This window comes from Phascolarctos cinereus, unplaced genomic scaffold, assembly GCF_003287225.1.
Source record: "Phascolarctos cinereus isolate Bilbo 61053 unplaced genomic scaffold, phaCin_HiC Scaffold_726;HRSCAF=1367, whole genome shotgun sequence".
Taxonomy (NCBI): Eukaryota; Metazoa; Chordata; class Mammalia; order Diprotodontia; family Phascolarctidae; genus Phascolarctos; species Phascolarctos cinereus.
In genome coordinates this window covers 124,962,541-124,988,399 of record NW_027556098.1, presented here as the reverse complement: position 1 = coordinate 124,988,399, position 25,859 = coordinate 124,962,541, and the positions used below count along the sequence as shown (strand labels likewise).

Genomic DNA, 25,859 nt, shown 5'->3' with positions numbered 1-25,859 from the left:
ATGAGAAATCTTGGATGATTTGAAATCTATAGCATTTGAGAGAATACCCACTTGTATTAAATCATGGATTCATTGAAATACTGTTAAATAATCTTCCCAGTGTTTTCCATTTTGGGGTTTATTGAATAATATACATAATTCATCTCATTAACTGTGATTTTCTCCTCATTTCTACTTTGGATTAACTTAGCTTTCTTCTCCCTCAATTAGCTAATGGTCTATCAATTTTACTATTCTTCTAATAAATGCTTTTTCATGCATTTAAAAATCCTACTCTTTGCTTTAGTAGGTCAATTTTTATTCAAATGCAAAGTATTCTATTCTAGATCTTGCTTATCTATCCCACTGTTCTCCTTTTCAATCTGTACCAGATCATTTTGATAGTTCTGTTTTATAATTTGAAATCTGCAGTATTAATCTATTTTCCTCCTTATTCTTTTTTTTTTTTTTAACAATTTCCTTTGATAGCCTGGAACTTTTATACTTCCATATGAACTGTAAGTATTTTATCTAAATCTCTGAAGAATTTAAAAAAATTTTTGATTGGCAAAGTTTTAAGTATATAGATTTCATTGGTTAACATCTTTATCATGTTGCATGACAGTCATGAATAGTGAATATTTCTCAAAATATTTGCTTCTTCCTTTATTTCTATAAAAACTGTTTCAGAGTTATTTTTATGTAAGTCTTGTGTGCACACAAATTTTAAAATTCTGAACACATTTTCATCATTTCAAGTGGCATTTGTCATGATTTCAAATAATTATTGTTCTAAAATTTCCCCCTTATTTTTAATAATTATAATAGAAATGTTAATGGATTTTACATACTGTTATTCTGTTGAATTTTGTGTTTGATCCTCTGTTATATTCTAAATTTTCAAGTTATCTGCAAAAGGAGATAGTTTAGCCTCTTCATTACCAATGCTTATTTTTTCCTAATATTAAGAAACATTGTTAGGTCCAAGGGATGGGGAACTACAACAAATTCTTCCCCCTAAGGGGTTCCTTTGCTCTGGATGCCTAAACAGATTCAGTATTGGGGAGGCTGAGAGGTACTTTTCTCATATTACTTGATTTATTCAATCCTAACCACGGTGCTCTGGAGATAAATTAGTTAAAAATTAATTTTGGATTCATGTCTAGGTTTCCCCAAAGCACGAAATATGAAAAGATACTTAATGTGCAAAATGAATCATGTATGAGACAAGTATTTATTTCTTACACACACGAGAAATCCCAAAAGATACAAAAGACTTATAGTGTGCATTGAAATATTTAAAACAGTATTTAGTATCTTAATTTAGAATTGCACTCTTTAGGGAAGCTGATTCTTAAGCCTCATCTAAACATAGGTATTATTCTCCCACAGGTAGTCATCTTCTCTGATGAAAAACCCTAATTAGCTGTCAATCAGCTCTACACTAATGAACCTAATGATCTCTGGACCTCTTAGACTGAATGCTCCCTCTAAGTCTGGACATGTCTATCTAGAGAGTGATGTTCAGTCATATATTTAGGAAATAAAACAGTGGGGGCAGCTAGGTGGCGCAGTGGATAGAGCACCGGCCCTGAAGTCAAGAGTACCTGAGTTCAAATCCGGTCTCAGACCAAACACTTGACACTTACTAGCTGTGTGACCCTGGGCAAGTCACTTAACCCCAATTGCCTAAATAATAATAATAATAATAATAATAATAATAACAAAAGAAACAAAACAGTGAAAAAGGCAGCCAAGGGCCAATGCACAAATTCACTTAATTGAGTTACCCTGCTGTATTGGCATAGGGGTGGAGGAAGGTCAAGTCTTCTCCATCTTCACTGGATTCTTGGTGTTATATGATACTGCCTAAAGAATTGAATAAAAAAGTGAGCCAGAAATGTTTTTAAAGGTCCAACTAATTATTTCAATATATCTGTATGAACCACATGACCAGAAGTAGGAAGGTAAGTTTTGTACATGTTCTACGGGATGGCCCTTTTTACATTCTCATTTCTTTTTCTTCTCATTGCTATAGTTAGTATTTCTAGAACTATAGCAAGTAACAGTATAGAGAGTAGAAATCTTGCTCTTAGTGGGAAAACTGTTTAAAAAGTTGTTTCTGTATTACATTAATTTCTGAATGTAGCCCTCCCCAGAAAGATAGGAAAATTTCATATTTAATGATTTTAAATAATATCACTTATTAGATTCAGCTAAATGCTTTTTTATGTTAAGGGCAAACCTTTCCATTTCTATTATTTTTAACGTTTCTTAATATTTTTTTTCTCAGAAGCTTTTCCTGTATCTATTGATATAATTATATTTTTATTGTTATTTTTATTATCCTAATTATTTTCCTAATATTGAATAAGCTTACATTTACAGTATAAATCCAATATGGTCATCATGAATAACTTCTATATATTGCTATATCTAATTCGCCAATATTTTGTTGAATATTTTTGCCCCAATATTAATGATGTTCTATAATCTCTTTTTTCTCCTTGACTTTCCCTGGTTTGAGGATAGTGTTATTGGTCAGTATTCAACTTTTTGCGATCCCATTTGGGTTTTTCTTGGCAAAGATACTGGAGTGGTTTGCCATTTCCTTCTCCAGCTCATTTTACAAATGAGGAAACTAAGGCAAACAGGGTTAAGTGACTTGCCCAGGGTCACATAGCTAGGAAGTGACTGAGGTCAGATTTGAATTCAGGTCTTTCTCATTCTAGGCCCAGCACTCTATCTACTGAGCAACCTAGCTGCCCTTGAGGATAATATTTGCCCCTATTTCTAAAAACAATATATGTAGCATAGAGATTATTTAAAAATTTTTTGAATTTTTTTTGTGTGAAAAATTTGTTCCTGGTGTCTTCCTAGATGATAGCTGAATTATGATCCATTCAGTTGCTATTCTGAATTTAGTTTAAGTTGCCTATTTCTTGTTTTGTCAACTTGGCAATTAATATTTTTATAGCTATTATTTTATTTATGTTCCTAGTTTTATAGGTAGCTATGTACCTTCAATAATACAAATTGCAATAATTCTATTTGAAGCTTGTGCATGGTTTTTTTAAAAATAAATCACCTGCAGGGGGGTCTACTTAGTGTGCTGGAGTCTTTCCTTGCCTTTCCTAGACAAGGTTACCAATGTAGGCACAAAGGTATTCATTAGTTACCCCTCAATGTTGCCATATATTGAGCCCATCTCTTTGCCCTCTCTATTGCCATTTGTGTGTTCCTCGGTTTTAATTCTTTGTGGACTGTACTGTTCCATGGCTCAAAGCCATTCATTACCACTAGAAGATATTAGAATGAAAAATATGGACTTTTGTTTCAGGGAGAAGCTTCAGGTCATTAAAAGAATTTTACAGTTTCCCAAAGGTAATCCATCCTGCTCTCCTCCTGTTCAGTTTTTTACCCAACTCAATGTCCATTTGCAGGGCCTATCCAAGACATACACACACACACATACACAAACACACACACACACACACACACACATACACACACTCATTAGAATGTAAGCTCCTTGAAAGTAGGAAGTGTTTCATTCTTTTATATTTATATCCTGAGCACCTAGAACAGAAGTGGCAAACCTGCAGCCTTGAGGCCACATGTGGCCCTCTAGGTCCTCAAATGAGGTCCTTTGACTGAATCCAAACTTCACAGAACAAATCCTCTTAATAAGTTCTGGAAAACTTGGACTCAGCCAAAAGGCTGCACTCAAGGACGTAGAAAGCCACATGTAGCCTTGAGGCCACAGTTCCCCACCCCTGACCTAGAACATAGTAGGTGCTTAATAAATAAATGCATATTATATATACATATATACACATATATCTACATGTACTCTATATATCTTCTATCTACATATATGTATATAAATACACATATATGTATATTTATATGGAGATCTATGCTGATCAATAAGCTCTATGTGTTGTCCATTCAATACAGTCTGGAGTCTAGACAATAGGTAGACTTCCACTTATTTTTTCCTGGGATTTTTTTTATAGTTAGGACAAATTCTTAAAAATGATTTTGCCTCTCATTTAGGAGCCCCAGAAAAATGTACTGGGACTTGATGCAATCAGTACAATATTCTCCATGAACAGGATAATCTACAGAAGACTAGAGAAGACTCATTACATAAGAGGCAGCAAAATTTTGAAAGCACTGAAGGGGTTTGATCTTTTAAAAAATTTATTCTGAATTTAATACCAAATAAAATGAGCATTTTAATATACATTAGAAGAGGATATATAGTAATAAAATATATGGGGCAGCTAGGTGGTGCAGTGGATAGTGATTCCTGCCTTGGAGTCAGGAGGACCTGAGTTCAAATCAGACAGTTGACACTTACTAGCTGTGTGACCCTGGGTAAGTCACTTAACCCCAATTGCCTCACCAAAAAGCAATATATATGTATCAGTAATATACAGAACAGAAAAAGTAGATCATACACAAAACTGCAAATATCTTTCACAGAACTTGATTTTCCTTTAAGGGATATAATAAATTTAATGTGTAACTTTCAAAACTGTCCTACTTGTCTGTGATTCTTTCTGGCCTTCTATTATCTTCTGTGCATTTAAAAGGTATTTTCTTTATCTTCCTTTTTTTGAGAAGCAACCTGATTCCTAAGCCTCTTTTCCTGCCCACTTCCTCCTCCCCCATCCTTCTCAACAAATTGCAAAGTCATGAGAAGCAAATTTCCACACTGGCCACATATAAAAGATATGCCTACTAAACATCTTGAGTCCATCATCTCTCTGTCAAGAGATGAGCAGCAAGCTTCATCTTCAGTCATTTGGAATTATGGTTGGTCATTATATTATCAGAGTTCTTAAATCTTTCAAAAATGTTTTTTTACAATACTGTTATTATTATATAAATTATTCTCCTAGTCCTGCTCACTTCCCTTGGAATCATTTCATACAAGTCTATCCCAGGTTTCTCTGAAACAGTCCCTTTCATAACTTCTTAAATAGCAATAATATTCCATTATATTAATATGCTATAACTTGTTCAGCCATTCCCCAATAGATTCTTTATTCCTTATTTTTCAGTTCTTTGCTATAATGAAAAGAGTTGCTATAAATCCTTTTCCAGATATAGATACTTTTCCTCTTTCTTTGATCTTTTGGGGTACAAGTTTAATAGTAGGTCAGCTTGGTAAAAAGGTACATATAGTTTAGTGACTTTTGGGATATAATTCTAAACTGCTTTCCAGAATGGCTGGACAAATTCATAACTCACCCCTCCAATAACTGTCATTTTCCTTTTTTGTCATCTTTGCCAATTTGATGGATATGGGGTGGAATCTCAAAGTTGTTTTAATTTGCATTTCATTAATTATGGAGCAATTGGAACATTTTTTCATATACTTACTTATTGCTTGGATTTCTTTCTTTGAAATCTGCTTATTTATATCCTTTGACCATTTCTTTATTGAGGAATGTCTTTTGTTCTTGTAAATTTGAATCAGTTCCTGATATATTTTAGTTAACAAACTTTTTATTAAAGGAAATTTGCTGCAAAAATTTACTCCCAGTTACCTGTTTCCCTTCTAATTGTAACTTCATTGATTTTATTTTGGGGAACAAGTTTTAATTTTATGTAATTAAAACTGTCCATTTTATCACCTGTGATCCCCTCTATCCTTTATTTGTAGGGATTGATTTTCAAAATATAATCTGACTTGAAAAAGTTATAGATCTTACTAATACTCCACTCCCCTCCCCTTCAAGGTAAATGGGAGTGTATCAGCAACTGCTAAACCCTATGCTTACTTTCTAATTCCCATGAAATCTTTATGAGAATGATCTATCATATCAATTATGAGTATCTAGGACGAAAAAATGACAGGAGAATATTCACAGATGATTTTTTGCAGTGTAATTTTCACAATCACATGATTAACTTAAAATAGAGAATTTTAAATTCCACTGATTTTTTTCATTTCTTAAAGTGGGACTTCAATAAGCTCTGCTGAAGACTCTGATATTACCTAAGAAGAAAAGAGAGATGAATTGTACTTTGAATATACTAGACTCCTAGAAGATATTTGATAAGATATTCTCCTGAGAGGAAAATGAAACAGCCTATCCCGTCATAAAGCACAATTCTGTAGTTGTGATCAAATTTCTCAGTGGAAAAAAATGGTGAGTAAACAACTTCTTCCAAAGTAGCTCTTATTTTATCTCCGAGTCTTCTTTTCTAATAGTAACAATACTCCAATACTTCCATTATTTTAAAGAATGTGTGATGTCATTGTTATGGATACTCTCTCCATTGGAACAGATCTTACATAGGGGATCTACTCCATGTGCTGAAGGTTTTCTTCTATGTTGTTTAATATTTCCTGGATACATGAGTTATCTGTTATCCCTCTCTCTCTTGCTGTGGAAATATTCTCATTATACAATTTCTTGAGAATATGCCATACTTCGCTTTATGACATGTCAGAAATTCTGACATGAATTCTGGACCAACTCATCATCTATTTACAGTATCTGACCTAAAGCATTGTTAATACTGGTGAATTAATTTACTTGACAGAGTAGATGAATTGGCTATCCAATTGCTTATTGTAGTTTTGTCAACAGGTTTTTTTTTTTAGGCAATTGGGATTAAGTGACTTGCCCAGAGTCACACAGCTAGTGTCAAATGTTTGGTCTGAGGTCACATGTGAACTCAGGTCCTTCTGACTTCAGTGCGGGTGCTCTATCCACTGTGCCACCTAGCTGCTCCTACAATAGGTATTTTTCAACTGTTTTGTTTTTCCTGTACAGATTGTTAGGCTGCTCTTTGAGTTACTGTGGCTTTTACTAAGACTTATTCTAATGTTATGGGGCTTGATACTATTGACAATAATGTCTACAAGACCTCCCCATCTTCCATTTAAAACTCGCACATGATATCTTCCATGCTAATGACAAATAGTTTTGGTAAACATACATCTATTTTATTCCTTGCCTGACTTAAAGAAGCCATCTCTGTGGTTGCATTTATCAAGATATCTAGTATAATCTTACACATATATGCATGAGACACACCTTGTGGGAAGGAAGCCTTGAAGGCTGCAGCTTGTTCTACCAAATTAAAAGCTTTTATATAATCAACAGAAAATAAACAAATTAGAATCTTGCATTCTTTGAACTTTTCAGTCAATAGTATGACCATAAAGATGTGGCAAGCTGTAGAAAAGTCATTTGTGAAAGCTTGCTTGTTTCCTTCCCAACTTTCATTAAAGATGTCTTTAGATTATTCTTGTAAAGCTTTAATAATAATAATTGAAGCCTAGAAAGGTTAATTTAATTGCCTAAGGTCACACAGGTAAAAAGTGTTGTCAGAAACAAGATTTGAACAGATTTTGCTTGACCCACTCCAAGTATAGCACTGTACATCGCCATTTTATCTCTGATACTAATTCACTATGAGTTATGAAGTAAAAATATCAATATTTTATAAACCAGGACACTGAGGCTCAGCAACATCAAGTGCCTTCCTCAGGGGTAAAAGGAGGGAATTTGTCCCCAAGTTTTCTTTTGTTATCTAGGAGTTACTTTGTAAAACAATCCCTCAAATCCTTTAAGGTGATATTTCCCACAAAAAAAATTTCCTCTGTGTACTTCATTTGAGAAAGCAGTTGTATGAGTTCATAATTATTAATTATAATAATTGAATTCAATTTCCTTCTCAACTTCATTTAAGTGACATTTTTGCTTTTTCATTTTGCATACTGTGGACTTATCTTAAATTCAAATGAAATGATTTTTATTCTCATTAGTGAGAAAAACTGATTTTTGTAGAAAACAGTTGTTTTCATTTTTTCTATTTTTCTCTTATCAGTTTTAGCTTTGAATGTATAGACCTCATGCTGAGCTTTCTATAGACTTATTTTCATCTTCACTACTTTTTTGCTTTTTTAAATTATATAATACTACTTATCATTTCTACCATCCTTCTCTAAGGTGTTTTATAAATGATTTTGTATTCTAGACTGGTGTTGGCCTTGGCAAGGAAGCAACCAAGCATACAAAGAAAAAAATGAAAGTTTCTGCTCTCAACAATAATTTTTAAAAGGGCTGGGAGAGAATATTGCATAAATAAGTTAATATGAAATACACACAATATTCATACAGGGCTATTGTGTGTGTGTGTGTTGGGGGGGGTACTAGTAGCTGGAATGGTCAGGAAAGTTCCCATAGAGGTATCACTGGAGTTGAACTTTGAAGGAAACTAGGGGTTCCTAGAGGTGGAAGAAGGGAGTGCATTCCGTTTCGTAGGCAGTCAGTTTGCTGTCAAAGCCAAAGGTATGGAGTTGAGAGATGTAGTAAGGAACAGCAAGTTTGAACGGAGCATGGATTATGTAAAGAGGAGTAACATATACTAAACGTGGAAAATTCAGACTAGATTGTGAAGGGATTTGTATTTGATCCTGAAATAGAGAACCACTGGAATTTATTGAGCAGTGGAGTGACATGTGATTTAGGAAAATCAACTTGGCAGCTGAGTAGAATGTGCTTAGGAAAGGAAAGAGACAAGGAAATCAAGTGTTTGTTGGTTAAGTATGTTTCTGACCCCTTTTGGCCTCTTCATTGTGATGATTACTTTGGTTAAAGTTTTACAACTAGTGGTGATAAATTTTATCTGAAGTGGTTCCTTATACATATGAAAAAACAGTCTTTATTTTTTCATTTCTCATTTTTTGGCAGATGAATAGATCTGAATGAAACTGTTGCAATTTTATGCAGTATCTTCTTTTCATCTTTTTTCTATCAAGATGGTTTCATCTTGTTCTAGTCAATGGTCCCATACTTACAGATTTCCAGTTCTGAAATTATTTCTACACCAGCAACAAGTAACATTTTGTTCCATTACAATATATTCAACTTCTTTTCTTTTCCTTGTGTGTGATGTTGTTAAATAAGCGCCTTCTAATTTTTTTCTTAAGGAAAATATTCATGCTATACAAGCATGAAACTTCTGAGAAGTAAGTCTATGAATTCCAGACCTCTTAGGATTCTTAATCCTGAGCTTTATTTTCCAAGAACTGCCCCCCCCTGCCCATTTTTCTGTCAACCTTTCCATTGAAATAATCAAATATCAAATTATGTTACTTGTTTTGTCAATTTCTTTATGAAATCTCTCTACTTAATTTTTCTATGCAACACATTTTGGTGTATATGCTGCTCTTCTCTCCATTATAATGCTACAAGTGTTGTGGAGAAAAATGAGATAACACAAATGGAATGTTTTGCAAACCTTAAAGAACTATTAAATGCTAATTATTACTTTTTAAACATTAACTTAGTATTGAAGTGGAGATAACACTGCTCAGAGAATGAGTTTAAATAACTGTCCACTTTTCATTAGCAGTTCCATGTGATTTGGACTTTAAGGAACAGCATAACCCCAAGGCCAGTATTTGCTGGTGACCCTCCCCCTCTTCAGCTTCCTTTTGTGTTTGGTCTCCTCCCATTACATTGTAAGCCCCGAGGGCAAGGACTTTCATTATTTGCATCTTCAGCATTTAGCACAGTGCCTGGCATACAGTTGTTAATTGAGCTGAATTGAAACTGAAAGTTTCCCAAGTAAGTACTGTGAGCAAGTCACACCTTATTTGATTTCCCCCAAAATCTTGTGAAGTAGGTGCTAGTATTAGACCTATTTTATAAGTATGGAAATAGTTTGAAGGTTAAGAGCTTTGCTCAGGATCTTATAGCTATTAAGTGTCTGAAAAACAGGATTCCAACCACATATCTTTTTGACCCTAAGTCCAAAATATGATTGGTTATAGAGTTGGAAGATCTGGACTTGAATCCTGGCTCCAAAATTTATTAGCTATTATAATCCTGAGGAAGGCACTTGATGTTGCTGGGCCTCAGTTTCCTGGTTTATAAAATGTTGATATTTTTACTTTATAACTCATAGTGAATTAATATCAGAGATAAAATGGCGATGCACAGTGCTATACTTGGAGTGGGTCAAGCAAAATCTGTTTTAATATCTTGTTTTTGACGACACTTACTACCTGTGCGACCTTAGGCAATTAAATTAACCTTCTTCTAGGCTCCAATTTCCTAATGTGTAAAGAAGGGATAATAATGGCACCTATCAGGGTATTGTGAGGCTCAAGGAAGATAATGCCTGTAAAGTGCCTTGTGAGTTTTAAAACACAATGTAAATGTCAGCTACTGCATTATATAGTGTTTTTAGCTCATAATGTGCTTTTCTTACAACAAAATTAGGAGGTAGGTGCTATTATTATTCCTAAACTGAGGTTGAGAGATCAAGTGACTAAGACAGGAATCCAGCTATGATACCAACTATCTGTGCCACCCGGGGAAATCACTTAACTGGCATCATATAGTGCTTTAAAGTCTTCGAGGTGACCTAGGGTTATAAGATTGCCCATGTACCTTATGCATATCCATATGGGTCTGTTGAGATGTAGCTTGCAGAGAGGCAAGAGTATACATTTACTAATAGATATCTCTTCTCACTACCCTTCTCTAAGGGAGGCTGATTCTTGCTCTCTAAGGGAGACTGATTCTTGCTGGCAGGAGCTGAAGAGGTTTGGGACAGAGGTTGGTCACTTTGCTCTTCTTAGAGAGGGGCACTAGAATTAGCTTTATGTGCTTCCTTAACTATTGTTAGCAGAGGGAAAATAATTTTTATGTTCAAGCTATGTTTTGGATCCCTACGCCTTAATGGGGAAAGAGTGCCCCATATCAAAGGCTTGATTACTTTCCCACTTAATGCCAATGCCACAAGAACACACATAGCACATATATCCCTTTATCCAAGTCAACAGCAAAATGGAAATCAGACAAAGTATACATATGAAAATATATACAATACAGAGTGAATTGGCTCTCCTATTTGGACCGAGGTAACTCAGATCAAAGAAATGAGTCTCAGACTTCAACTAAGAAAATGCACAAGACATCTCTACTGTAGCAAAGTGAAGGGTTTGAGGGGAAGGAAGGAGTTAGGAACATGATAGAAAATGCCTGCTTCTCTGTATTGGCTTCTTCCTGGTCTTTCTTTCCCTTTAGGTACCTAAGGAGTGACTGGAACTATGTGACTTCTCCCTGGAAACTGGAGGTCAAAAGAAAAGGATCTGTCTTCTCTCCAGATCTCACAAACTTGCCCCTCAGGTTACACACCAGAGCATTTAGCAGTCATTCTGCAGGAATGATGTTTAGTCCTATGCAAGTTGTCCTTTGATACAAGCAGGCATGTTTTGTGGACATATCCTTTGAGCCCCAAACAACTATAAAACATATATATTTATCCTCTGAGAAGTTTTCCTCATCTGCAAAATGTGGATAATACTTGCAGATGGGCAGCATGATATATAGTGGGCAGAATGCTGGTCTCAGAAAGGTCTGGATTTGAACGCTGCCACTAAGACAGCTTGTGTCGGTGACCATGGACAAATCACTTAACTTTGAAGTCCCCCAGAAAACTCTAAAACTGTAAGTTGAAGACAAGTTGCCAACTCCTGGTGGAGTAGTTTCCATTCCAAGATTCCCCAAAGGGATAGAATTACAGATCAGGGCCAAAAAATTTTGCCTTGCTGGAGTTGTTTAGGGGCAAGTACTTAGTAATCTTTGAAGCATTATTATGAGAGTTATTACTAGGTACAATTGGGATAATTACACGACTTCAACATTTTGGGCCCTGACCCAGGAACAGATATAGAAAGGCTGAGGGTGACACAGTATTGTACACAACAGATGATGGAGGAGGCGAGAGCTAATAATAGTCAAGGAGTGGGGCTTTAGAGATGCTTTAAGCATGAAGTAAGCAGGTCAAAAGGGGGCTCGATGGGCTAGGATAGGGAGTGGTAGAGACCATACAGAGGTCACCACGAAGGGAAAGGGCAGATTTACTAAAGTGACCTAGGAGGAGGTGGAAGGGACCAACTTGTTGGTAAGAGAAAAGACCGCGGTGGGGTGGGGTGGGGTGGGGTGGGGTGGGGTGTTTCCCATCCGAGCCCCTGCTTTTGTAGATTTGCTAGGGTTTAACTCCCATTTCACTGACGCCCCCCGGAACAGACCCTTGTTTAACGCGTGGCTCGCTCTAGGTGTGGGAACGAAGGCGTGGACAAAGCTGGCCCGCGCTGGGTCTCCGCAGCCCTGCAGGCCAACCATCTCTCCACTCACTGGCCTCTGCTGCCTCCTTATGCAGAAGCCCGCACACAGACTGCATCTGCTTCCCAAAGAGCCAGGCGCCTCCAGGAGCCGTCCCGGACGCGCGAGCCTCGCCCTCAGTTTTACCTTCCTTCCCCGGGGCTTTTTCACCTACACAAACCCCAGAGGGGGGGGGGGGAGGAAGGGGGGGAGGCGCTATCTCCAGGCCTTGGGGCTGCAAACTGGGGACGCGGGGGGCAGGGACCGCCTTGTTCCGCTTCACCCCATTTCTGCTTTTTTCCTTCTGCAGTTCAGACCGGGGGGGGGGTGGAGACCGAGAGAGGCGGGGCCCCCACTCCGGGCCTGCAGGCCAGCTAGCAAGGGAGGAGACCGGCGGCTGGGGAGGGTGAGGAAAAGGAGCCCCCTCGCTGCAAACCGAAAAATCTCCGAAAATGGCCGGCCACATTTTATGAGCGCGGTGACGTCACGACGCCGGAGCCTCCTCCCTCCTCCCTATCCCCCCGCCCTTCCCCATCCGCTCCACGAACTGTCAATAATATCCTTAACTTGTAGTTAGGGATTCGGCGCCAGGAGGGGGTGGGAGGGATTGGTTGGGAGAATCGACAGGCCCCAAGGCGGGGAGGGGGGAGGAAGGGCGGGAAGAAGAACCGCTGTGTTTGGTTGCTTTTCCCGCCGTGACGGGGCGCATGTGCACTGTTAACGTAGGAAATGCGTATGCGCTCCTGTCACTGCCTCCCCCCCTCCCCATTCCCTACTCGCGCTCCGGGCCCCCCTCCGCCCGCCCACCCCTTCCTCGGCCGTACCCGGCAGTGAGGCTGTGGCGCGGGTGGCCAGCAGAGGGCGGTCGGGCCTCGGGTCTGCAGCGGCGCCATTGGCGTGTGGAAAATGCCACCAGATGGCGGGTTAGGATTGCAGCTCCGCTGAAGGCGCGGCCCCCGCTCTCGAACCCCCGGCGACCACCCCGCTAAAACCCCCCCACATCGGGAATAACACACCGGAGACTTTTAGGGGAAAACCGGGTCGGCGGCCGGCGGCTTCGGAATGGGCAGCCGAGGTGAGAGCGGGCGGCTGCGGCGGCTGCGGGGGGCGGGAAAGAGGGGGAATGCGGCGGCGGCGGCGGTAGCGGCGGCGGGGGCTGGAAGCGCCGATCCAAGATGGAGGCCGGGAGCAGAGCGAGCGAGAGCGGGGGAGCGGGCGGGGGAGGGGAGACCGCGGCGGGGCCTGTACGGGTGGCGGCATGACAGGGGGAGGCGGCCGTGGGGGGGAGGGGGAGTGAAGAGGGGGCGCCCAAGGACTTCTCTGGTGGACGCGGCGGGGACCCCGGAAACATGAGCTCCCTGGTCTCCCTCCGCCGCCGTGAATGTTTCTTCTGTCGCGCACTCCCCGGCCCGGCCCGGGGGCCGGAGCGGGACTGGAGCCCAAAGCCTTTGTGAGTGGCCCGGGCCCGCCGCCAGAACCCGGCCGCGGTCCGCTCTGCTCCCCGCCCCGGGCCCTCGGGACGCAGCCCGCTGGCCGTGCACCTCGAGTTGTGTCGGGGGGCGGGCGCGGGGAGGCTGCGTTTCTGCGGTGCTTTCCCCGCCGCCGCCGCGGCGTCACATGACCCCTTCTCGCGGCGGCCGAGGGGGCCTGGGGGTCGTCCAGTCTCTGCAGTCCGCCGCGTCCGAGGCCTCTTGTTGTGTGGGGTGGGGTAGGGTAGGGCAGGGTCGGGCTTTGCCTGGGCGGAAATTGGGGAGATGTGCGCGTGTGTCCGTGTGTGTGTGTGCGTGTGCAGGAAGGGGAGTGGGGGGAGCTTGGGGTGTTTGGCGGGAGGAAAGGGGGGACCTTCCAAACGACTCTTTGCCGCTATCTTCTTTCCCCATCCCTAAAAGTGGTCCCGTTGCAAAAACGTGTCCAGGCCCGGGGTGCTGTCCCGGCTTGTTTTCCAACCCACTTGGAGGCGAAATCAATAAAAGTTGTTTTCCCTCCATAATCTGGGGTAAGAAAGCTTATGGACCAATGTCGGCTTTTAGAGTAGATCCTCCAGGCCTCAGTTGGGATGTCCGAAACGGATAATTTCACTGTTTAAGGGATTGGGAAATTTGTAGGAATTAAGATTATTATATCAATCTAATTTGCCCACATCTTATTGGGTGTTTATTGAGTTTTTGTTGTGGGGACTCAAGATAACAAGTTTTCAGCAGACTCTTGTCTCCCAACCATCTATAAAACAAGAACTATTATTTGTGGGTAATGAGAGTTTAAACCAGGAAAAATGTTTACTGTTAAAGTTTGGGTTCTAAGGTTCAAAATAGTTTACACATTTTTCTTTAGAGTGCTGTAGTAGATAGCACCCATTCCTAAATATCTTTGCGTCTTTACAAATTCAGGTTGTACTTGTAAAAATATGATGTGAATTGCTGTATAATTCAGTGATTTATTAGTCAAACCTGCAATTTGAATAGGTCTTACAATTTAAGGGTTTTCTTTTTAGTTTTGTATTTTGCAGGAAGTAAGTGCTTAACAAATGTTTGAGTTGAACTTTGCTGATACATACCTGTAAAGTTCCTGGAGGTAGGAAAACCTGGCTTCCAATTGTTTGGTAGATTCTTGTAAACTCTGTTCATGAGAAAGTAATTTAACTCATCTTTACCTTAGACAACTTCCTAAGACTCAAAAGACATTGGTGGAAAGTTCTCAGATCTCTGAAGTGATGTGTTTTGACCTATGGAAAGCCAAATACAGGCCAGCTTTTATTATTATTAGTTTGTAGTGTTGTCTATCCTGAACAAATGATTAGATTTAATCATAGTACAGTGCTTAGATTTAAAGTAAAAATGACAGTTTATTACACAGTTTCTATCTAGTCTGGCATGTGAAAAATTCTAACAGATTAATAATGAACCTCAGGAAAAATATCATTTTTATAAGAAATTGTGTTGAAACAATTTAGAGGTTTTGCCCCAAGTTTAGTGGAAAGAACAGAGTTGAAGTTCTGCATTTGTTGGTACCTTTGTGACCTTGAACAAGCTAAGGAGTTGTCATAAATGATCTCTAAAGTGCCTTCTATAGCTTAATCTAGAGATTCTCAGCTATTTGATTTTGCTCAGCCTAGCAAATGTTGAAAACATTTGATGAAAATGTTACAAAGTTGTTGAGAAGTTTTAAGGGAACGTATTTTTAAAACTTTTTGTTTAAATTTTAAAAACATTTTCATTTTATTCCAAAAGGGCTGAAGTTCCTGCTGCATTTTCATAGTTTCCTTAAGATGGGATCTGAATTGTACAATTTGAAGGGGAAAGATGACTTTTCGTGTCTTCTGTCTCATACCCTTATTTAGAAGGGGGAAAAAAGTTTGTTTTCAGTCTGGATTGACATAGGAATAGCAAATAGAGCCTCAGTTTCCTCATTTCTTTGCTTAGTTTCCTCTTTGAATCAGTTTGCCTTTTAGACATTTCCCATTTTTCAGTGCTTTGTTTTATTTCAGTTACTTTTGTTAGTTTTATCAAGTTAGCAAGTTATTTATCAAGTTTAGTTATCAAGTATTTCTCAAGTTCTCCTTTGTCAACCCCCCCAAAACAAAACAAAAACATGGCTCTGTTATACCTACTGTGAAAAAAATTAAAAAGTATTAGAAGACTTTTATCTGTTCTTCAGAACTCAAGATAAGCCAAGTTAACTAACTTTACTTACCAAGATAATGTGTGAAGGGTGTACTGAGAAATAGCCTAGTGCTGAGTAGGTACATTTTTGCATTATGTTGCAAACTCATTGTTGAAGCCTTCATTATCTGTTTTTTCCTCTTTTAAATAGCCTCCAAACCAGTTTCTGGCCTCTAGTCTTTGCCTTTTCCAGTCCATTTTCTATGCCACTACTGGAGCAATTTCTTAATGCACAGCTGTGTTTACATTATTGCACAGCTCAAACTAAATCCTTTAATGTTTCCTTATTGCCTAAAAAATTTAGGCTGGTGTTAATAGCTCTCCAGAATTTGTTTTTCTTTACCATCTCCTCTTATACTATCCAGTGTCTCATACTCAGCTACAAACTGGACTAAATTGTCTTATGTCCTAATTTCATATTTCCTATGACACTTTACCCTTTTCCACGTGTTGAAAAATAGCCCATCCTTCAAGGAGCAGCTCAAATGCCGTTCCTCAGCCAGAACTCAACACTGGGGAGAAGGGGGCTGGTGAAAGAATATTCCAAGATGAGAAGGCTCGTGGGGTTGTTGACTCTTCTAGGATAAGGAAGCCCCAGTTGTTGAGGGAAATTCCAGAGACAGCAGCTGAGGTTATAAAGTGCAGAATTCTGGAACAGAACCTGAGAGGAAAGAAGGTTGGCATGGCCTGGGACCTTCCATGTAATGGCCGCTCCAGATGAAGGGGGAGCAGATGCGGAGGTGGGATATGTTAGAGGAGAAAGCTTTAGTAGTGATTGGATAGTCTAGTGTGAAGGCCTCAGGTGGTTTTTTGGTTGATAACAGATGGGGTTATGTGGATAATTCTAATGTGAAATAAAATACATAGTGCATTGGAGATGTGCCTAGTGGAGTGTTAGAAAAGCTTCCAGGAAGGGGAAGGCTGCTGGCACCTGGGGACATAAGGAAGGTTTTGAAGAGGAGGTGGAGGTATTTAGAGTTAGATTTTAAAAGAGTGAGAAGAATACTTTAGATGTGGGGAACAGCATACTAATGTTAAGGAGGTGGGAAAATGCAAGGCATATTCCTGGAACAGAGTTTGGTGGGTATGTAAACTAATGACCAGGAAGTGAATAGTGGGTGAGGAAAATAGAAGGATAAAGTAGCTCCATATCTGGAAGACCTTGAATAATAATAACAACCCAGATTTACATATCAATTTAAGGTTTACAAAGCACTTTTTAAACAACCTTGTGATGTTAATAAAGGCAATTTTTCTAAAGGGGAAACTGTTCTGTAGAGTTTAAATGAGCCATTTCTCCTTGCCTCATAACCCTTCTTCTTTCCCCCCCACCATGACCCCCCACTTCAGCTTAGAAATAAACTGAACAGGAAATCTAGCTTTAGTGCCCTTTCTACCACCCTGTGGGAACCCTTGGATGGTCACCGGTGAATCACTAAAGATTTTTAAGTAGAGGATTTAGGTGACCAGAGCAATAAGACACATGTATGTAGTAAAATTTTTGTATTATTCCCATTTTACAGATGCGTAAACTGAAGTTTTGCCACATTATCAAATGTGGGTCTCCTAGTTCCAAGTCCAGTGCTTTATCCATTATGCTATATTCTGCTTTTCCTTAAAGACTGGAGCTCTTGGATAAATGTACACAAGGAGTAATTTATCTGCCAGTAGTATGGAAGATGGTTTTGAGTTTGGAAAGGGTGGAGGTGGGAAGATACGTTATAATCCAGGCAAGATGTAATCAGTATCTTTACTTGATTATTGCAGTGGGACAAGAGAGTAGGGGATAGATTTGAGAGAGATTGTTGAAGTAAATTTGATAAGACTTGCTAAATAATTGCACCTGAGAAGTAAGAAAAAGAAAGAAGAGCTTGAATGTGGGAAACTAGGTGAGGATCGTTAAGAAAAATAATATAAAGCCAGAGGGAGGGACATGTTTTTGGGGAATGATAATTTAGCTTAATTTTGGATGTATTTAGTTTGACATGGCAGATGAAATAGCCAAGTGCAGACTGCTTTTAGAGAGTTGGATGAATTTGTGTATCAGGTGACCTACTTCTGGCTTCAGTGGGAATGATTCAAAATTATCTGGGGTCATAGATCCTATAGAGTTGGAAGGGAGTGCTCAAGAACATTAATTGCTGTGGAGAAAGGTCACACAGGTAGTGAGTATCAGGTGGGATCTGAACCTAGAACATCTTGACTTTGTACCCAGTGTTCTATCCACTAGAAACACTGCCTTCCAAATTCTTCCCCTTGGTTGAAGAAATCAAATCTTTTTTCATTGATGGTTTAGATTAGCTTTGCAGGATGTTATCAGAGGTAAGAACTAGATATCCTTCCTTTTTCAGAATATAGTCCATCTTTTTCATTTAATGTAGATGAGGATAACTATGTTATTCAGACTCTTTTTCCTTGATATACACTAGGCTAGTTCTTGGTAGCTGTTGGTGAAATTCTAGAGATTGATCATTTTTCCAGGTGAGATGAACTTGGAATTTTTGTTGATGATCTGTGATTTCTAATATTTGTACTTTTTCTTTGTTTCCTATACTTCTGGTCAATTCTTTTGTATGTTTTCTAAATTATTGTATTCAAGCATTTTGTTTCACCATGTATTTCTCAGAGACCATTAATTCTGCTCTTCACTAGAATACTATCTTTAGAGTAAGTTGCTTTGGCTTATAGAGATCTCAAATGTTCTGTCTTTTTTTTTAACTTTGTTTTGATGGTTTTTTTTAAGCTCTTCATTTTGGGGTTCCATATATGTTAATCTTTATTCTATCTACCGTTGATGCCTTTTGCTTTTACACATTAGGAATTTCCTGATGTGTAACACCCTCTCCCCAACATCATTGAACTCTCCTTGTAATAAATAAAAAGTTTTAAAAATTAACATGCCGTGAAACAAATATGGTGTTAGTGCCTAAACAAAGCAGAAAAAGAAAATTGTAGACCAATATCATTAATAAATATTGATGTGAAAATATTAAATAAATATTGGCAAAGAGAAGAGAGCAGCATATTAGCAAATTATATATTATGATTAGGTTGTATTCTAGGAATGTGAGTTTGGTTCAGTATTAGGAAAACTGTAAACATGAATGGCCATATTAGTGATCAAAAAATTCACATATTATATGAATAGATGTAGGAATGGATGAAAGGATACAATACCTATTTCTCTTAACACTGAAAAGCATAGAAATAAATGGAACCTTACGTAATGTGGTAAATGCCATCTTATAAAACCACAGAGAAATACTAGAAGCCTTTCCAGTAAGATCAGGATTAAAGCAAAGGTGTTCATTATCACTGTTACAGTACTGTATAACATGACATGGAAAAAAAATTGAGGGAATAGGTGATGGGGTAGAAGGAACAACATCACTTTGTGCAGATATGGTCTTAGAAAACACTAAAGATGAACTAAAACAATAACTTCAGCAAAATAACAATATATATGATAAATACACATAAATTATCAACATTTTTCTATGTACCACCAAAACTCAACGGGAAGAGAGAAATTTCAAAATAACTACAGAATATATGAAGTATTTGAAGTCCAGTTACCAAGACAGACACAAGAACTTAGATAAATACATCTACTAAACATTTTTCAAAAGTAATGACAGAGTTAAGCAAATGGAGAGATAGTGATGGTTGGGCCATGCTAGTATAATAAAAATAACAGTACTAAGTTAACTGGCACTTTTAGTCTCATACCAATCAAACTACCAAAGGATTACTTTATGAAGCCAGAAAAATAATAATAAATTTGGAGGAACAAAAGATCAAGAATCTCAGAGGAAATTTAGAAAAAGTTAGAAAGAATGGGCTTAGCAATACCAGGTCTCAAACTACACTACAAAGTAGTAATTATCAAAATCAAATTTGGTATTGATTAAGAAATAGAATAATGGGTCACTGGGATAAATTAGGTAACTAACATACAGAGAAGCAAACTAGCATAGTTGCATAGTGTTAAACTATACACTGTATACACCAGTTATTGGGGTGATGATTTGCTATTCTACAGAAATTGCTCGGGAAAACCAGAAAGCAGTGTGGCAGAAATTAGCTTTAGACCCATATTTTGTAGCATCTACTATGATAAGCCATAACTGAATACATGAGCTAGAAGTCACGTTATAGATAATAATCACAGCTATTACTCTTGTGTTGTTTTGAGTTTGCAACGTGTTTTGCTTATGTTATCTCACTTTATCCTCACATTCTTGTGTAGTTATCCCCATTTTATAGATGAGGAAACTAAGGCTGAGAGACTTTAATCCATTTGCCCAGGATCACCCAGGAAATGTCTGAGGCAGGATTTGAAATGGTCTTCCTTATTCTCTCCACTATGCCAGATTAGAGGAGCAAGGAAGGAGATAACTTTTCACAACTTTGATAGAGGAAAAGTTTATGACCAAGCAAGAAATAGAGATGATAACAGAAGGTAAAGTGGAAAATTTTGATTACATAAAAATGAATAGTTTTTGCATAAACAAAATTAATGCACTTAATTAGAAGTGAAGTCACTCACTGGAAAAGAAATCTGAACAAGTTCTTTGTTTTTTGATAAAGGTCTGTTAAACAAGATATGTAACAAGATATATAAACTGATTCAAATATGTAAGAACAAGAGCCAGTTCCCCATAAATAAATGATCAAAGGATAGGAACAAGTGTAGTTTTCAAAGAAAGAAATCCAAGCATTCAAAAACCATATGAAAGAGTTGATGTTTGCCAAGTTCAGAATGACAATAAAAAGTAAAAATATTTTTTGAAAAGCTAACTCATGAGCTATATCTAAAGGCAAATGTAATATTATATGTCCATAGTTTTCCCACTCTTCTTTTGAGATGAGGGAAATATATTTCATGTCTTTTTGGGCCAAGTGGTTATTACAATTAGCATCTGGCTGCCTTTCAGTGTTTTATTTACATTATTATAGTTGTATATATTTTTGTACTTCACTCTACATCATTTCGTATTCTTCTCTGGCATTTCTGAATTCTTCATATTCATCATTTCTGATGACAAAATAGTATTCTTCACATCTATAATCATTGTTATGTCATTTTTCAATGGGTGTCCGCTTTTTTGTTACTATGAAAGTTGTTTATTTCTTTAGAGAATCTGGTGTTTTAGAGTGATTGACCATTGTTTGTCCTAAATTGTCTGTTCTTTTCATGTTTCTTCTCCTTTTTCCCCCCAAGATTCTTGTAATTGATCCTTTATAACTTTGGAGGCTTTTATGTTGTTGCAGCAGTTTTATTATTCTTTCCTGGAAATTTTGCATTTTTCTTTTATCCCTTAGTATTTTTTTTTATCATATTGGGAACTCCTTGGGGGGTGTTTCTCCAGTATCACAATAGAGTTGTGCTCTGATTTGAGTACTCCTTCCAGGAATGCAAATTATAACCACTCGGTGGGCCTGCTTTACCTCTTTGGGTTCAGGTCTACCCATAAATCCTCTGATGGGGGTGGGCAGGGCTTTCTTCCTTATTTTCTCCTGACATTGTGTGGTGCCCATACCATTAAGTTAATCTTTATAAGGATATATAAGGAATGCCTTACTCTCACCTTGTGATTGGCCCATCCTTTTTTTTTTCCCAGTCATTTTTCTGATATCCTCTATAACACTTCTCTAGTGTAACTGTTAGAGTATTACAGCATGCTCACAACTGCCATAACTGTCTACATTGATTGCTTTTTGAATGATTTTCTTCTGCCATACAACATTGCTGGAATGTTATTGCACTCGCTCGTGCGCGCGCGCTCTCTCTCCCCCTCTCCCCCTCTCCCTCTCTCTGCCTCCTTTCCTCCTTCCCTCCCTCCCTCCACTTCTCTGTTGGTTTTTCTGTAAGGTTTTATTATAATGAATTCTTTACTGCCCCCCCCCATTTTCTTTATTTGAAACATTTCTTGCTACTTTGAGGTGAATAGGGGAGATGGACTTAGATGTGACCTCTGATTTTACCTGTTATAATGGAAATTTCCATATAAGACTTGGACATCTGAGTATGGATTTCAGTGCTTGACATAGCTTGACATATTTAGACTTACGTTGTTCTGTTAGCTGATTCTTTTTTTTAATGTACTGATCTTTTCTTCCCTTAGTCTAAATTCCTTGAAGGATCCTGTTATACTCTTTTATATTGCCCATAATGCACAGCCACACAGGTGGGTACTCAATAAATACTGTTGAGTTGCATTAGTTCAACCATGTCCTGTGCTTATCGCCAATTTATCTATGATCCAGCCTGTCTGCTTTAAGAGAAAATCTGCAGGGGTGCGAGGGTAGAACTTGATTGAAAATTTATGAAATTTTAAAAATTCATTCAGTCTGCCTTTTATCACTGAACTCTCTTGAGCTCTGTGATCATTAGTGGTGGAACTGATGTATTTTGGCTGGCTGCCATCCCTTGAAGTATTTAAACAGTCTTCTTTTAGAATCTAATGTAAAATACTGTTCTATTCCTTTCTGAACCTCGTAATTTTAATTAATGAGCTTATTGAGAGACTTCTTTGTGCCTGTGAACATCCATATATGCTAGAGAAAGTGTGGTACTGTGCAAAGAGCACTGCTAGAGTTCCTAGTTTTAAACCCCTCTCACTCTTCTAAAGATTATGTTTTCTGACAGTTGCTATAGTTATTTAATGAAGGAGAGTGGCAAAAAGAAAAGTACTGGATTTAGAATCAGGGATTATTGGTTCATATCTGGCTCTGCTCATTATTAGCTGTATAAGTTTGGGCAAGTCATTTCACTGTTTTGGGTATCAGTTTTACTCATCTGTAAAGTGTGTGTTTGTGTGGGTGGATTACATGGATTAGATGACCTCTGAGTTTCTTTTCAGGTCTAAATCTGTGAATCTTGTGATAGTTATTGTAACAAATTCCCCTCTCCTGCTTTCCTATCCTCTTTTTTTTTTTACCTTGTGGAACCCATACCTGTTCTTTTATATTTTTACACTTGATTTTGAATAAAGCATGTTGTTAAAGTATATCATCTTTAACTTTTTATCTGGCTATAATGTTCGAATTTTACCAGTTTTCGTCTCTAAAAGTAACTATGGTCAACGTTTTTAATTCACTTTCTCAATCAGAATGTTGATTTTAATTTTGTTAATACATAATGATTCCCCTTAAATTTCATGTACCATTTCACTGTTCAAGAATAAGTCCTAGAATTCATGAATAGTATTTTCCTTTCTTAAGAGGTTCCAAAACAGGAGTGGGGAACCTGTGGCCTGAAGGCCACCTGTGGCCCTCTAGGTCCTCAAGTACAGTCCTTTGGCTGAATCCAAATTTCACAGAACAAATCCCCTTAATAAAAGGATTTGTTCTGTAAAGCTTGTACTCAGTGGAAAGGCTATGTCCAAGGACCTAGAAGGCCACAGGTTCCCCACTTCTGTTCTAAAACTACTTGTTTCCTGTAGTCATTTGTCTTATTCAGAAACCTTACCTTCATATATCATCCACCAATCTGTGTTCAAGTAATTGAAGTTTCCCATTATTGAAACCTGATTTCTATTTAGACAGCTAGGTGGTACAGTGGATAGAATGCTATGCCTGGTCAGGAAGACTCTTCTTCCTGAGTTCAAATGTGGCCTCAGATGCTTAACTAGCTGTGTGACCCTGGGCAAGTTCACTTAGCCTTGTTTGCCTCAGTTTCCTCATCTGTAAAATGAGCTGGAGGAGATGACAAACCACTCCAGTATCTCTGCCAAGAAAACCCCAAATGGGGTGATAAAGAGACACCACTGAAGAATGACTTGACAATAATTTCTATTTCCCACTTTACGTCTTTCTAGGTATGTGATTGTGTGGGTAAGTCAATCTTCCTGAGTTGCAGTCAGCATGGTATACAATGAAAAGAACACTGGAGACCTAGCTTGTTTTCTGGGTCTATCTTTATATATCTTTGGGCAGGTCACTGGTAGAGCCCAGTTTTCTCATCTGTAAAGTAACAGGTTTGTACTAGATGACTTAAAATCCTTTCTAGTTCCAAGAATTCTGTGCTTTATTTCTGGAATTCATTTCTGTGATCTCATATCTAAGACTGAATTTTTCATGCTTGTCAGTTTATAGTATATCCCTTCTTAACCACATGGTCATTCCTTTAGTAGATACTGTTCACCGAGGCTCCATATGATATTTAATTTGTCCAGGAAATTTTTACCTTTTCTTAATAGGATATCTAAAGCTTCCATATCTGTATGCACTATTAAATCATGTTGCTTATCCACTAGCTGATTCTCTCAGATTCCAGTTATATCAAAGTTCCTACTTGTTTCTAAGTATTTCATAGCAGCCATTTTATTTTATAGGTTCTGGACAGAAGCCAAATTCTTAGTTTTTCTGTGACTCATGTCTCCCAGTTGTCCAGTTTGGTAGATCAGCTATTCTGTCACCCCAATTTACTTTAAGCATGCCATGTAATTACTTCCAATTACTCTCCAGCAGGTCCTTTTTATAATTTCATGTTCTCCCATACATTGTACTTTATTTTTTTCATTTTAAGCCTGCTCTATTTTTGGTGTCACTAACTTGGTACCATTTTTGTCCAGGTGGATTTTGAAGGCACCCCCACTTTGATTCTGACACATGGCCTTCTAATTTCCAAAAGATCACATTTAGAAAGAAAAAGATTAAAGTGGGTTACCTGTAAAATGTGTATACCAAATGAAACTATGTTGTAAGGTGTACTTGTCCAAAGGAGACTAATTTCATCCAGAACAGAGAAATGAAAGAAAACCCATGTTACTGAAGATTTAGGTAATTTAGGTATATTCCTTAATTAGATATTTCACTTAAACTGTCTAGTTCACACAGAACTGAAGACATGTAGAATAATAATTGATGAGTACAAATAAATAGTTTAAGTGGAGTAAAACATCAGTGAATAAGAGTAGTTTGACAGGTGGGGTCTTTTGGTTTGACAGAGTGAATTAAGCAGAAAAACCTTTGGATTTTAGTCCTTAAAATATTTTCTAAAACAAATTATTTCCTTGATTTAGTAAGTACATATTTCATGATGATTATGAAAAACTGTATATTTCCAGGTTATTTTAAATGTCAATTATGATTGTGTAAAGTGCTGAAGATGTAGTTGATAGGAGAGATGACTGTTGAAAAAAAAATCTCATATTGGGTTATTTAGTTGGCGTTTGCTTGTTTTTTCTAAAATTGGAGTATAAAATACCAATTTAATAATATAATTTTTCATAACTGAATTGTGAGATTTCCATCAAATATTGAAAATCTTTTGTTTTGAATCTGAAACTCTAGTTTTCATAGATACAATGCTTATATTGCCAGACTTTGTTTTTTTAAAGGAATGGTTATTTGAACTCATTTTTGTTCCTTGTTTGAACTTGAAACTGCCTAGCTTGATTTCCACGGTTTTATGTGTTTTAACTAATTGTGACACAGACACAAGTGCATCTTAAAGTAATGATTTTGATGCTTTTTAACATGATATATTACTTTTACATGATGGTCATTTCAGGTCATACCTCAACCCCAATCCATTGAGCCAGGATCAGTTTTTAAAGCTAGTTGAGAAAAAAAGACACTGAATGGTAATGTAGTTATTTTGTTGGTTGTATTCATGAAATTATTGCAGCTATTTCTAGTTCATGGATATTTGTGACCTATAGACATATCCTAAAGTATGAGCTTATGCATATAAGTTAATGTTAATAAATGTTAATGTTGGTGGGTGAGCAGTACTCAGCAATCCATTATGTCCTCTTCCTGTCATGTACAGGGTGTCCAGTGGTGAGTTGAAAAGGAGAAGATGGTATGTTGGGGTCATCTTCATCTCTTCTCTCCTGGCAACATGCTACTGTAACGGCTGTGGTATGGGAGAAAAGAAGAACTCTTCTTTTGGTATATACCGCAGAATGTTTTTGCATCAAGATGTAGATGTTTCAAAAGAAGGTTAGGTTTCCTGAGCAGCCCTGAAAGCATGTTTTATGTACAATATTGCTGATAATTCTATGATGATGTTAGTGTTTTTTAGTACAGATTTTCTAAATAGTTTTAATAGTGCAGAAAG

The 25,859-nt window shown here is 37.9% G+C and overlaps 1 protein-coding gene across 1 annotated transcript in view; it reads left to right on the top strand.

The window, feature by feature from the left end:
• The first annotated feature begins 13,113 nt into the window (after window positions 1–13,113).
• STAG1 (STAG1 cohesin complex component) overlaps window positions 13,114–25,859 on the top strand; it is a 346,896-nt gene continuing 334,150 nt past the window's right edge. The window contains exon 1 of the mRNA XM_020986100.2: window positions 13,114–13,203. The gene's annotated coding sequence lies outside the window, so the exon portion shown is untranslated. The remainder of the gene's footprint in view (window positions 13,204–25,859) is intronic.